Source organism: Rutidosis leptorrhynchoides, chromosome 1 (assembly GCF_046630445.1).
Source record: "Rutidosis leptorrhynchoides isolate AG116_Rl617_1_P2 chromosome 1, CSIRO_AGI_Rlap_v1, whole genome shotgun sequence".
Taxonomy (NCBI): Eukaryota; Viridiplantae; Streptophyta; class Magnoliopsida; order Asterales; family Asteraceae; genus Rutidosis; species Rutidosis leptorrhynchoides.
In genome coordinates this window covers 365,432,625-365,442,713 of record NC_092333.1, presented here as the reverse complement: position 1 = coordinate 365,442,713, position 10,089 = coordinate 365,432,625, and positions in this window count along the sequence as shown.

Here is a 10,089-nt window from a genome sequence, read left to right as displayed (position 1 = left end):
GACGCTTGATCAACGTGATTATATTACAGTAAGTCATGCTGAGTTTCTAATGGAACGTGATAAAAGTTCACAGATCATACCCTCATCATGAACTATGTTACATAACTCTTTCATTCTATTTAACCTCTAGACATATCAAGAAAATATTTTTCTTGATGATTCGGTCTTTTCCAGATATTCTGGTAATTTGACAAATCAATATTGTTCCATTACAATTTCTTTCTTAGAAAATTAACTATGTTCATTCCGAAATGAATAGCTACGAATTCTGAACCATTATTCGCTTGACTTAAAGTCGGGAAGAGAAAACGAAAGCATGAAGCTCCAAAATATAATGGAAAATATGAAGCCTGAAAACAACCCCGAAATTACAAACCGTGTATATCAATGCGTATAGCAATATAAAGACACGGGAGAATGAAAAACAATATAACCCCAAGGTAATAGTAGAAGAAGATAACCTCCTCTGGTGGCAGATGAAAAAGAAGAATGAATGATATGATAGCCAAGAAAATATCAAGAATCAGAACTGGATGAAGCATTTTCACAAATCTTTTGTAAGTATGAAATAAGGAAGAAGATTATAGGAATGGTGAAAATAAATGAAACGGAAGTGGTCAATTTATAAGCGAAATATCAGACATAGCAATCGAGGCAGATTACGTATTTAATCAAAGAAAATCCTAATTTCCGCAAATTCTGAAGAATCAAATCTTATTTAGATTATGAAGATTTTCTATTCCTTAAAATCTGGAAATCAATTGTTACTACATCAAGAGATAAGACGCATCTCTATTCTCCATTTCACTTGATTACGATAACTTCTCTCATACGCTTCGAGTAATTGGATTGTTGTATCTATGTTATTCAAACGTGATAAAACTCTAGTTATCGACTCATATTAGTCATGAAAACATTTTTATTGTTAGCCATGAAGACCTCACTAAAATTTCGGGTTTAAATTTCTTTAACGGGTAGGTACTGTGATGACCCGGAAATTTCTGACCAAATTTAAACTTAATCTTTGTATGATTAACATTTTCGACACGATAAGCAAAGTCCGTAAAATTGAATCTCAAAATTTTTGAACTACTTTCATATATTCAAATACCTTTAGGTTGTTCTTGACGATTCGCGAACAATTATATGTATATAGATACATATATATATATACTATAACTTGAAAACGTAACAATGTATTAATTGTTTGATACCGTACATTAAACTTATTGGTTTAAATATTTATTTGAATATATATGATAAGTTGGAATATTAGTTATATGAATAACTTGTGACGTATATTTAAAACGTGTTTATGAATGTTAAAAATATATATTAACTTGGTCATAAAACGATTTGTTATTATATATATTAACAAATAGTGAGACAATGATTTATAGATGTAAATGACCAAAACACTCAAAAGTTTAAGATACACTTTGAATGATATAGTTTATTGATAATTTACGACTATATTTTGACAAAGGTACGAGTCACAAAACGTAAATTGCGAGTTTTCTAAGCGTACAAAAATGCGTTCGAGAAACCGGAACCGGGACATAAGTCGAGTGACAAAGTACGAGTCATCGGAACGAAAATTACAAGTCAACTATGCACGAGAATATAATATAATATATAATTAATTAATATAAATTATATATATTATATATTAATAAATAAATATGTCGACAAACAAGAAAACAAAAGTTTGTGAGCTGGATCAGAGGGCCATGCGATCGCATGGCCTTGAAGCACAAATCTCATGCGATCGCATGGGGTGCTTTTTCAGAAAAGGTTCTATAAATTGCACGATTTCAGTTCAGTTTCCTCGCATTCTTTTATGTTACTCCGTATTACTTATATTAATTATTTAATTTAATTATTATTATTATTATTATTATTATTATTATTATTATTATTATTATTATTATTATTATTATTATTATTATTATTATTAAGATTAATATAGTTATTAATCTTATTATTATTAGTAGTATTAGTGTTATTTATACATAAAATACTACGATGAAGTCATGAGCGTGACACTTTCAAAATGGGTTTTCAAGCGGGATAGAGCTAAGGAAATTATGGGTTATAGCTATGGAGATTATGGGTAATGTACGTGGGTATTATTGGCAAGTCAAACCTAGTGTTTATCATCTCCGTTACGTCTACATACTTTCCTACAAAATTGAATCTCAAAATTGATACGTAAGCACTCATATTTTATCTTTTATATATTAATTGTGTATCCATGTCTAGTGCTCGAGTATATATATTTATACATGCTTGTATGCTAAATTTCGTCGTTAAACAGTTTATGATGAATCATGAATTAAATACATATATTACTGGTAAAAGGTATATGATATGCATGTTTTTGGAAAGCTGGCGAAAAATCAATGACTTTTCATTTAGATATCGAATAGTTTCGATGAACGGATTAAGAGATATGATCAACTGAATTATGATTGACGTTAATTGAAATTGCTTTTGAATCTGCAATAAAGATTTAAACAACTTGTTTACAAGATTGATAAAATGGATTTTTAAATATTACCAACCGGGTAAATGAAATCTTATATAAGGCACGTCTCGTTTTGTTAAACTATTGTCAAAATTGACTTTTTGAAACGACTTTGGATAACTTTTGTATGTCGATCTCGAGCATTAGGATTGTGATACACTATGACCTGACCTAGCTTGATAGACATTTATTTACCAACATATATTCTCTAGGTTGAGATCTACGGTTATTTGGTAATCCGAGTTTCGATCACATTTTGGTGAACGACTTTATATGCTGCTAAAGTGAGTTTCATATGATCCCTTTTACTCTCTACATTTTTGGGCTGAGAATACATGCAAATGCTTTATTAACTGATTTACAATATTTATATGTGTGAGTTTCATTTGCTCCCTTTTTAATTGCTTTTGCAATATATATTTTTGGCCTGAGAATACATGCACTTTATTTTAAACACAATGGATACAAGTACATACTAAATTCTACACTGAGTTTGAACCGAAAATCCCTTAGCTTTGGTAACTAGTAACTGTCAGTTATAAGAACTGATGGGCGCGAGTAGTAATATATGGATCCATAGGGCTTGATATCCCCGTCCGAGCTAGAGCACTAACCTTTTAACGGACGTATGCTATTTGAGAAGCGTACACGTTGGTTTGTGTGTATTATTAAGAAGATTACACAAAGGGTATAATTTATATATACGTTAAGTTTAGTTACCAGGGTGCTCAATCTTGTAGAATATTTTGATAAACGTTTCTGGATAAAACAACTGAAATCTTGTGATCCACTTATATATACAGATTATGCGAAACACTAAAACTATGAACTCACCAACCTTTGTGTTGACACTTGTTAGTATGTTTATTCTCAGGTTTCCTAGAAGTCTTCCGCTGTTTACTTATATGATAGACAAGCTATGTGCATGGAGTCTTACATGGCATATTTTTCAAGAAAACGTTGCATTCACTAAAAATCATCACCATGTATCTTATTTTGACTGCATTGTCAACGGAAGTACTGTTGTAAACTATTATTTACAGTGATTGTCTATATGTAGAAATCATCAGATGTCGAAAACCTTTGATTTAAATATTCATATTTGGTTTGCCTTTTCAAAAGAATGCAATGTTTATAAAATGTATCATATAGAGGTCAAATACCTCGCAATAAAATCGATGAATGACGTGTTCGTCCATATGGATTTGGAGTGATCGTCACAAGTTGGCTCGAGGAGCAGTTCACCCGCCTTCACCGTAGTACCTTGTATTTAGATTTCATGATGTAATCTAGATATAGTTTCATGTATTTCATATGTATTGTACGAACTTATTCAGATGTATGAAACTTATTATTATTAATGAATGGAACTTTGCGTTATTTAATTCTTGCACGATGTTCTATTTACATTGCTGTACGATGATTCTGTGGTATTTGTACCTAGATGCATTATTTAATAACATGTGATGTTTTGATTCCATGTTGGTCACTATATACTATATTATTACTACTTGCATGCTGGATTTTGACTTGAGTCAAAATTTTTGTTTAGAATACCATGGCTAACGGAAGATCCACACCTACCACCACCCAGATTGAGGACATGATCAACGAACGGGTCGCTGCAGCCCTAGCAGAAAGAAATCTCGAAGCTCCACCGCCACCACCACCGGTTATTCCACCTGTTCGAAATGGGTGTACATACACGGAATTCCAGAGCTGCAAACTGCATAACTTCAGCGGCACCGAGGGACCAGTTGGTCTCACCAGATGGTTCGAAAAACTTGAATCAGTATTCCGAGTTAGCAACTGTTCGGAGGACAATAAGACCAAGTTTGCATCTTGCACGCTATCAGACGGCGCGCTAACGTGGTGGAACACGTTAGCTCAAGCGAAAGGTATCGATGAGGCGTATGCTACGCCATGGGAGGAATTCAAGGCGGCTATGATTGATGAGTATTGTCCGAGAACCGAAATTCAGAAGATGGAAATCGAATTTATGCAGTTAAAGGCCGTAGGGAACGACCTTAACAGTTACAACCGTAGGTTTTTGGAGTTGGCTCTTATGTGTCCGACCATGGTCACCCCCGAATTCAAGCGCATGGAGAAATACTTCTCGGGACTCCCTAAGTCCATCAAAGGAAATGTCACCTCATCCAAACCACCGAATGTTCCCGAAGCAATGCACATGTTGCATACTCTCCTGAATCAAATCATCCTTGACGAGCCGGAGAAGGCTAAGTTTGAAGCCGGTAGTAGTGAAAAGAGGAAATGGGACAACAACCACAACAACCACAACAACCACAACAACAACAACAACAATAACAGGGGGAGAAACTACGATCAGACCCCCGCCAAGAGGCACAACAACGGTGGAAACTCTAATCCCAACAACAACACCAACACCAACCCGAACTACAAAGGAACCTTACCATAATGCAAGCGGTGCTACAAGCACCATACTGGATATTGCAGTGTTGTCTGTGAGAAGTGTCAACGGGCTGGGCATATCGGAAAAGACTGCAAGGTCACCACTTTGAATGGAAAGCCGAACACCAATGGACCGAAGAAGTGCTACGAATGCGGACAGACGGGCCATTTCAGAAACGCGTGCCTAAACAAGCGAAAAGACGGAGGGCCACCCCGTGGTAGAGCTTTTAATGTTAATGCAAGGGATGCACGCGATAACCCCGACTTGGTGACATGTATATTCAAAATCAACAATCTTTTAGCTTCTGTCTTGTTTGATACTGGTGCGGATAGAAGTTATGTATGTAGACATTTTTGCGATAAGATTAATTGGTCATTAGTCCCGTTAAAAGAGAGTATGCTTGTCGAGGTCGCCAATGGAAAACTTGAAAAGGTTGACCATATTAGTCGTGGAGCTATTATCAACATAGCTGGTGCAGATTTCGAAATTGATTTGATACCTATCAAACTGGGAAGTTTTGAAGTGATCATCGGTATGGATTGGTTGAGCAAGATAAAGGCCGATGTTATCTGTGGAGATAAAGCACTTCGCATACCACATGGAGATGGCGAACCACTGGTTATCTATGGAGAGAGATGTACCTCGAAGTTGAACCTCATTATTTGCATGAAAGCGCAAAAGATTATGAAGAAGGGACGCTTTGCTGTCCTAGCACATGTGAAAGCGGTAGAAACTGAGGTGAAGAGCGTGAATGACGTTCGAATTGTGAATGAATTTTCCGATGTCTTCCCAGAGGAATTTCCTGGATTACCACCGCCGAGAGCCGTAGAATTTCAGATTGATTTAGTGCCAGGAGCTGCACCTGTAGCTCGCGCACCTTATAGACTCGCACCTTCCGAGATGCAATAATTACAGAGTCAACTACAAGAGCTGTTAGATCGAGGGTTTATCCAACCAAGTTTCTCGCCTTGGGGCGCACCTGTTCTGTTTGTGAAGAAGAAGGATGGATCCTTTCGTATGTATATCGACTACCGTGAGCTCAATAAATTGACAATCAAGAATCGATATCCTCTTCCACGAATTGATGATCTTTTTGATCAACTACAAGGATCGAGCGTTTATTCAAAGATCGATTTGTGATCCGGCTATCACCAGTTAAGGGTGAAGGAAAGTGACGTGATGAAAACTGCATTCAGAACCCGCTATGGACATTATGAGTTTCTTGTGATGCCATTCGGTTTGACAAATGCACCTGCCGTGTTCATGGACCTCATGAATCGTGTCTGCAAGCCTTACTTGGACAAGTTTGTTATCGTCTTCATAGATGATATCCTTATCTACTCTAAGAGCGAAGAAGAACATGAGCAACACCTCCGATTAGTGCTTGAACTCTTGAGACAAGAACAACTTTATGCCAAATTCTCCAAGTGTGAATTTTGGTTGAAGGAAGTACAGTTTCTGGGTCATGTTGTGAGCGACCAGGGTATCAAAGTTGATCCCGCCAAGATTGAAGCCATCAGCAAGTGGGAGACCCCCACTACTCCGACGCATATTCGCCAATTCCTAGGTATCGCCGGTTACTATCGAAGATTCATCGAAGGATTTTCTCTGATTGCGCGTCCTTTGACCGCTCTGACTCACAAGGGCAAGAAGTTCATTTGGGAACCCGCACACGAATCAGCATTCCAAACTTTGAAGAAGAAGTTAACCACCGCACCTATCCTATCACTTCCTGAAGGCAGTGACGACTTTGTTGTTTATTGCGATGCTTCGAAGAGTGGTTTTGGTTGTGTACTAATGCAACGATCAAAGGTTATTGCCTATGCCTCCCGCTAATTGAAGATTCACGAGTGGAACTACACTACGCATGATCTTGAACTTGGAGCCGTTGTCTTTGCGCTCAAATTGTGGAGACATTATTTGTATGGAACTAAGAGCACTATTTTCACCGATCACAAGAGTCTCCAGCACATCTTTGATCAGAAGCAACTGAATATGAGACAGCGTCGATGGATCGAGACGCTCAACGACTACGATTGTGAACTCCGTTATCACCCTGGCAAGGCCAATGTTGTAGCTGACGCTTTAACCCGAAAGGAGAGGACGGCACCTCTTCGTGTTAGGGCTCTGAACATCACCATCCATTCGAACCTCAACAGCCAGATCAGAGTAGCCCAAGTTGAGGCTCTCAAGGAGGAGAACATATCTCACGAACATTTGAACATACTTGTCTCTCGATTCGAGGTTAGGGAGTCTGGACTCCGATGTTATGCCGGAAGAATTAGGGTACCTCTTTATGGAGATCTACGGAACCTGATACTTGATGAAGCACACAAGTCGAGATATTCGATTCATCCTGGAGCGGATAAAATGTACCACGACCTTAAAGAACAGTATTGGTGGCCGAATCTTAAGAAGGACGTTGCAACTTATGTTGGGAAGTGTTTGACTTGTTCGAAAGTTAAGGCCGAACATCAGAGACCTTCTGGGTTACTTCAACAGTCGGAAATCCCACAATGGAAGTGGGAAAGGATCATAATGGATTTCATTACTAAGCTGCTGAAGACGGTGGGCGGATACGATACTATTTGGGTTATTGTTGACCGCCTTACCAACTCTGCACACTTCCTAGCGATGAAGGAAACTGATACAATGGAAAGACTTGCTCAGCTGTATATCAAAGAGGTTGTATCTCGTCATGGTGTACCTTTATCGATCATCTCCGATCACGATCCCCGTTTTGCTTCTAGATTTTGGCGTTCCTTGCAAGAAGCCATGGGAACTCGTCTCGACATGAGTACTGCTTATCACCCTCAGACTGACGGGCAAAGTGAACGAACGATTCAGACCTTGGAGGACATGCTGCGTGCATGTGTCATTGATTTTGGAAAGGCCTGGGAAAGACATTTGCCACTCGCCGAATTCTCGTACAACAACAGTTATCACTCAAGTATTAATACTGCACCTTTTGAAGCATTGTATGGCCGTAAGTGCCGATCTCCTATTTGTTGGGCCGAAGTAGGCGAAAAGCAAATCACCGGACCCGAGGTAGTCCACGAAACGACGGAGAAGATTGCTCAAATTCAAGCTAGACTTAAGACTGCCCGTGACCACCAAAAGAGTTATGCCGATCTTAAACGTAAGGACTTTGAATTTAATGTTGGTGATCGTGTAATGTTGAAGGTTGCACCTTGGAAAGGTGTGATCCGTTTTGGAAAACGTGGAAAGTTGAACCCATGATACATTGGTCCTTTCGAGATCTTGGAACATGTTGGACCAGTTGCATACCGTTTGGATCTACCAGCACAATTGAGCTCAGTTCATCCTACCTTCCATGTGTCAAACTTGAAGAAGTGTCTTGCTGCACATGAACTTATCATACCATTGGAAGAACTTACTATTGACGACAAACTCCACTTTGTGGAGGAATCTGTTGAAATTATGGATCGTGAGATCAAAACTTTGAAACGCAACAAGATTCCGATTGTACGGGTACGATGGAATGCCAAACGAGGACCTGAGTTTACTTGGGAACGAGAGGATCAAATGATGCGGAAATATCCTCACCTTTTCCCGACTCCTCCATCTACCTCAGCTTAAATTTCGGGACGAAATTTTCTTTAACAGGTGGGTAACGTAACGACCCTGGAAATTCCAACGTTATTTTATTAATTATTATTATTATTAATACGCGTGTTTAAACGAATGTATGTTATTACATTTACATGTTGCCATGATTGCCCGTACTTGACTTTTAAGTGCCCGAAACGTCTTTGTGACACACGAAACTTCACGAATAATATTTCTAGATATTATTTGCATTCATGATTAAGTTTTATTAATCATTTTGATTAACTATGGCTATTAGTTAGTTACTTGGGCTTTAATTGGGTTTATTTGTTAAACTACTTGAACTTGGGCTTTATTGTGAAATGGACTCATGATATTGGGCTTCTAAGCCCACCCTACTTATATTTATGGATTAATTAGCCCATGAGACTTGTAAGTATCAAATTTAAATGTGAACTAGTTAGTTACTTCCTTAAGAATTGTGTTACTACACAATCCCCATGTAAACCCATCTAAAATCCAACTTTTGTAAGGCTTTACAAGCATGTAACCATTGAACTTTCCTCTCCTCCCCTTGAGCTCCTAAACCGTCGGCTAGGACTCCATATGGAGTGGTTTTTGTTTCATTTTTCACTTACTTCATTTGCTAGATTTCCTCTCATTTCAAAACACTCTCAAACTTGCATTTCATTCTCTCTCACATTTCTCTCTTCTTGTAAGTGTTTGAACAACTTCTTCCTTCTCGTTTTTCTTTCTAAAACCGTAGGCCTTATGCCCTTTAATCATCATCATGCTTTGTTTGATTTAATCTTTGTTACTTGTGTTGATTTCTAGTAGTTACTTGTTACTTACTTACTTGGTTACAAGGATAAACTTTCTAGTTTCATTCTTCTTTTATCTTGTTTTAACAAGAACATTCAAGAACTAAACTCTCTAGTTTAGGTTCTACATATAATGTTTCAAAGATTATAAGTTCATTGTTGTTAAAACCATACTTGTAAGTCATGGAAGTAAACTTAAAGTTTACTTTACTTAAAGATCAACTTTGGTTGAATATTTAAAAAGTATGAACAACTATGAATCTTTTTCTTGTTTATTTAAGTTTACCTCTTCAATTTATGCACTTTAATTTCATGTAGTTAGTTATATGGTCAAGTACTACAAGTTAGTCTTGATCTCATATCTCTTGAACAAATTAAGTTAACTTTGAAAGTTCAAGAACACACAAATAAGTTTTCTTTAAATATAACTTTGGATCTAGACTTTTGAGTCTTGGATCTTCAAGATCAAACTAAGAACTATGTTCTACTACTTATGATCTTGATTAGTTAGTTAACTTTCAAGTTTATAGTTCATGTAAGTGTCAAACCTAAGACTTTGATGTAACTTTGGTTCATCAAACTACATGCAACTCTTAAGTGAGTTGTGCTTCATGTCTTAGACTTGCACTAGTGTTATGATGGTCAAGACTTGGTTAAGATGATGTAACCACATCAATGAGTTGTACACTTGAAGCTATATGCATCATGGATGAGAACCATGATCAACATCAAGCACCAAG